Source organism: Vicugna pacos, chromosome 11, assembly GCF_048564905.1.
Source record: "Vicugna pacos chromosome 11, VicPac4, whole genome shotgun sequence".
NCBI classification, from domain to species: Eukaryota; Metazoa; Chordata; class Mammalia; order Artiodactyla; family Camelidae; genus Vicugna; species Vicugna pacos.
Window position 1 is genome coordinate 99294968 of NC_132997.1, and position 6000 is coordinate 99300967.

The window sequence follows — 6000 nt, forward strand, 5'->3', positions numbered from 1 at the left end:
GCCCACAAATAAACACAAACCAACTGTTCCCTGCAGCAGGGAACGTTCGGGAAAGTCCCGCCTAAGTGTAGACGCCGCAGCCAAGGCAGAACCTGGAACCGGACCCCACAGTGTAATCTCAACAACACGGTTCTGAGCCCGGAGACCACACCATGCGGTCTAGCATATTGAATCTGTAAAAATCACATTAGGAGGATACACCATGTTTGTAAAAAACAAATGCTGATTTCTCACTCGGGTTCTTACCTGAGCTTCTTGTCTGGCGACTTTTCATGGCATATTTGGACAAAATAGCATTTACGTCGTGTAAGACGCAGACATAAGGAGTCATGGCATTTTAATATTTTAATATTTGAGAACCGCCTCGTGCTTCAGTGATGGTTAAACCTGGTTAAACTCCCATCGGTGATGTCGATTATTCGAGGATCTAATTTCTTCCTCTGGCTTCATTTAAAATCATAATCCTTCTCAACAGTTACTCTTTATTGTTTTTATAATCTTACTTCTTGGATATTAATGAATCTCAGGAGTTCCAAAAACTGTATTTGCGGGTTTTTAACAAGCCATTTGAAAAATATATTTAGTAAACTAATTAAGCTTAGAATATGTTTTATTTTTTAAATTTTGTCAAGTTGTGTATAATTTTTAAAGGTTATTTTCCATTTACATTTATTGCAAAACATTGGCTGTATTCCCTGTGTTGTACACACATCCTTGAGCCTGTCTCACATCCAGCGGTTTGTGCCTCTCACTCCCCTACCCCTGGGCAGCCCCTCTCCCCTCCCACTGGCAACCGCTAGTTTGTTCCCTATATCTGAGTCTGCTTCTTGTTTGTTATATTCACTAGTTTGTTGTAATTTTTTAGATTCCACACATACAAGTGATATAAAGTATTTCTTTTTCTCTGTCTGACTTATTTCACTTAGTATAATACCCTCCAAGCCCATCCATGCTGCTGCCAATGGCAAAATTTTCATTCTTTTTTTATTGCTAAGTAATATTCCATTGTGTGTATGTGTGTGTGTGTGTGTGTGTGTGTGTGTATTATATATATCTCATATCTTCTTTTTCCAGTCATCTGTTGATGGACACTCAGGTTGCTTCCATGTCTTGGCAACTGTAAATAATGCTGCAGTGGACATTGGGGCACATTAAACTTAGGGTACACTTCAGGCTGTTATCTGGAACATCAGTATTTATTAGTTCTGTGCAAACCACAGGCTGACTTGACAGTACACGTCCCCTTGTCAGGGATGGTCAGCAACCTCCACCTTTCCCGGGTGGGAGGGGCATGCGCCCGGCTGTTTCCTGGCTCCTTGGTCCTTGATTAGCACCGTTGGCTGGGCCCCCTCCAGGCAGGAGAAGGAACCTGGCACACTCAACCTGCATCAGTGGGTTGTCTTGACTTTTTTCCCTAAGAAAATAAGAAATAACAAATGTCTGAAGTGTCATTAGACTGTATCGTCCGAGCCTGATCCATTCCACCTGGATGCAGGAATGAGCAGCGGGCGGGCTGCCTGCCACTCAGGCATTGGTGGCAGCGTAAGGAAGGCGTCCCATGGGGAGGACGGAGCGCTGTTCTCACACCCCGAACCAAACCCCCACCTTCTAACCTGTCTCCTTGTGTCACTGCCACCCTCGGACGTGACAAATTCCCTTCATTCTTTTTCTTCCTCCTTCCCTTGAACGTAGTGTGGACGAGTCTCTCCTCCCACATGGTTTGATGGCTCATATTCAGTCAAAGCCCCCTCACAGTCTGCATTTTATTTGCCTTCTCATGGGCTCTGCCCTGTGACTGAGCTCCCGGCCTTGTTCATTTCCTGTGTCGATCCCGGAGCTCTCGGTCTTCTGGTCCTTTTTGGATCCTTCGGCAATAAATGAATGATTCTAAAAGTCACGTATGTAATGTTGACGAGGCAGTCAGTGCGAAAACGTATGTTTCAGCGCGCGAGAACTCATGGAGCTGAAAGAGACTTCAGGGGATACCCACCCCAGACACACGCTGCTTTTTAGAGGCTCAGAACAGTTCAGAGACTTGTTCAGGGCCGCATGGCCACTCGGTGGCATTGCCAGGGCCAGTGTGGGATGCCAGGCTCCCCTCCTGCCTCCCTCCCATGTGCAGCTGCCAAGGACCCCCTTCTGGTGCAGAGACCACCCGGCGTCTGCAAGGGGACCAGTGCTTCCCAGACTGTGTTATCTTAGAAGCCATCGTCTCATGAGCAAAAGGAAGCCCCAGTTATTCCTGAAATTTGATGAGTTATTTATTAAAAATTGTAGCAAGGGGAACGTTGAGCAAGAAGTACAATTTGCCAGGGCCCAGTCCTCATCACGGCCTCCAGGTAAACATTTCAAGACCAAACTGTCATCTTACCACAGATGACAACAAGGACGCTGGTAATAGAAAAAGCTCTCCATGGCCGGACGCTGAGCGGGTCCCGCTTATGGAGGAGAGTACCGGCAGATGGTCTCTGTTTCTCATGAAATCCCCAAAATCAGTATACACAGCTATTATCTTTCCTCATTTTACAGATAAAGAAATGGACACTCAAAGCACTTGAGTACCTTGCCCCGGGACATGAGCTAGGAAGGGATGAGATGGTTTTGAACCCAGTTCGCTCTCTCTCCATCACCGCGCTGCTCCATGCCCCTGACCTGGCGCTAATATCTCAGGCTGCATCACTGGAAGCCTCGTTTCCACAACAAAGTCACTGTGTCATCCATCCAGCTGATACTGACAGAGGGCCTCCCAAATCAACCTGTGCCCTTGGCTGGGCTGTGAGCGCGCCCAGCCAGGGAGCCCCGCCCGTGCCCTCCCAGACAGGACTCCTGGCCTCAGCCTTGCCCTGGGGGTTCTGCACTTGGCATTTTTTAATGCCTCTTCTCCAATCTGTAACTGACCAGTCATTTCCTAGTCTTTACTGTTCTTCACACACCAGCTTAAGGAATGAAAAATCCTTCCTGCCAAACTGATATAGAATATAGAGGGGGGAAAACGTCTTTGAAAGAGAAGAGTGGTGATCATTTACCCACAAACAATGTCTGTCAGTGGATGAGAGCATATTCCCGGGCCTTTAAAGATACGTATTAGTGATTTACAGGAACGATGCGAGCGGAGAGGCTGGCTGTTTTCAGAATTCAGAGCTCAGCCTGTGGCCTTCCACCAGACGATGCTCAAAACTGGCCTCTCTGGGAATTCACATCAAACTCTGGCTCATAATTTATGTAACGACATATACTTGGACACTGATTAGCTACCTATCAGCTCTGTAATAAAGGCGGCATAACCCCTAGTTTATCATTCATTTATCTGAAGTCATTTTGAATAATATCACAAGATTGTAATGTAATCATTATGCTGTACAGCAGTCCTGGGCCTGCACGCCGGGCGGCAAGGTCAGAGCCCTGGCAGGGTTCACGCCACTTAATTTACTCACTTCTTACACATTTATAAAATTGGAGTCAACAGCATGGTATCGAAGTTGGACCCGCGAGCAGGCGCTTACACAAATTGATAATCAGATGTTCAACAGGAAGTGGAGGGAGACTTAATACCAGTCATAACGATCTTCTCTGAGAGCCCGGCTTGCACTTGAGTTTGAAACAAGCCATTCAGTGCTCAATGACTAGCACCGATTTCCTTTGACTCTGCACGACCTGGAGGGTTTATCGACAACCACTCTGCTGCTGTGAAGCGCTCTGCTAGGAGCCTGTGTCTCCGGGCCACGGGGAGGGTGACGGCAGGAGGGCCGGTTCCTCCTGAGAAGGGTGCGGGGGAGGCTGCGGAGCACGGCCACAGCAGGGAGAGGAGGAAGTCAGAGAGCCGGGAATACGGGGAATCAGCTCAGAGGGGTTGAGCTGAGCTGGGGGAGGCACTCTGCACAAACCCAGTGAGGGGAACAGGAGTGGGTGTGGAATCAAAGAGTCAGGGCTTCTGTTCAAGGGTGGCTGTTGTCATTCATCTGCGATCGCCTTCCAGTCAGTCCACACCTGCACCCAGAGGCATCAGCTAAATGTTAGGCCACATACAAGTTCAGGTGGCCGCTCCCCTGTGACGTGGCCCACAGCTCGTCCTCCATGGGGCCTGGCTGGGGAGACACTGCGATGTGGAATTAGAGAACCTGGTGTCTGAACCAGCATCGGAAGACATGGCCACAATGTCTCTGGCCCACTGTGGGCAGGTGTGTCCACAGAGACAAAGGACTGACACGGGCCCCTCTGCAATGGGCCCCAGCCCAGGGCCTGGAAATTGCAGTGAGGGGGGAGAAAGGCCAGTTTGAAAATAAACCCAGTGAAGCCACGTGACACTAACAAAAAAATCTGCAACAGGGAGTTTCCAAAGAACATCTCCATGTACATAGCACACAACACAGAAAAAAGCAATCCAGTGTTCCAGCCAAGTCAGAGGTCAGAACGGCAGGTTACAGCCCAGCACGTGCTTGCTGGTTTCCATCCAGCGCCCCTGACTCCTGTGCAGGCGTGTTGGGCCAGCCCAGCAGGTGGCTCCACACACCTCGGTGGCACCTACAAAACACGACCGTCCAACAAAGACCAGTCCTGGGGCTCCTTGCGATGCCCCCAACCAGAGGCATTTCAGTCACTGCCCAGAGAGGAGAGGGATCTGGAAAGACCTGGAAGGCCCCAGGCAGCTGCAGCAGAGGCAGCAAGGGGCTCAGCAGAAGGTGACAGGTCACAGCAGTCCCCCCCCCAGCTCTGGAAGGAGAGGCAGGTGGCACTGTGGGCAGGAGCACGAGGTGCCAGCCGGACTGGGCCACTTCCTGGAGCTGACCGTGGTCCTGAATGGCTTGTTTCAGGTTGGCACCTGGGGATGACACCAGCAGGTACCGCGTGGGCTTCCCGTGGGAGATGGGGCGTATAATACTCTTACCAGAGGGCTGGGCTCCAGTAAGACCTCAGAAATGCTTCCGTATTAATAACGGTTACTGGAGATGCAGCTACTTTGAGCTCTAGCGAGCGAAGCACCTTCTGGTTATGTTTCCTCACGTCCGTTTTCTGAGCATGGGATTTTGAACTAAATGCACAGGTCTGTGTGTGCGTATGTGTGTACAGACATGTGCATATACACACACATACACAGGCTTACATGTATACGTGTGTGTGCACGTGTGTGTGGTTATATGCATACATAAACATATACAAACATTTTCCTGGGGGGAGACTCCCAAGAGTGTGTCAAACCCACAACAGGTCTGCTAAGCACGGGAGGAGGAGACAGCCCTGCGCTGTTAGTGACAGCGCAGCACGTGGGCATGCTGGTTTCCTCAAACATGAGCTAATCATCCTATTCCATCTCGCCCCACCACTCAGTCTAAGCCGAGTAATTTCCTAGAAAGTCAGCTTTGTCAGCAGAGAAATGTTGCGGCAGAACCACGGGGAGGAGGGGGAGCGGTTTGCTCTTCGCAGATGCGGGATGAGGCAGGCCTCCCCGACGGGCTGGAATTTGATGTACGCCATCTTGAAGCAATGGCAGCTTTAGGACGGCTTTGTCCCCAAGGCGAATGCTATCCAGGAAAATCCACGAGAAGCTCTGCCTGAGGTGACAGTGAGCCAGAGAGTGGCCGGCTCCGTTCACGGGAGCTGGACCCGGGGCGACGCAGGGACGCCGGTGGCCTCCCAGGTGAAATTCGCGGGCCGAGGGGTGTGTGAACACGGTAGTCCACACGGGAAACAGTCACTCAGGTCTGAAGAAATCGGAGTCGTGGATAACATGATCAGACCTTCCCTTCTCATCACTGCAGAGAAACGTTAAAACAAGCACGCACGTCGCCCACAAGTGCTGACCGTCCGCCTCTCCTGCAGCACAGAACCACCCCCCCCGCCTCTGCAGCGGGGGCGCCGCGCCGCAGGGGACCAGTGCCGCCAGCGGGTCCTGCCCAAAGAGCTAAACTTTCTACAGGATTCCCCGTCTTTAAGGTCACCAAAGCATGAAACAAAATATAATCATTCGTCTTTAATTCTGTTTCCAAGATAATGAAATGACTC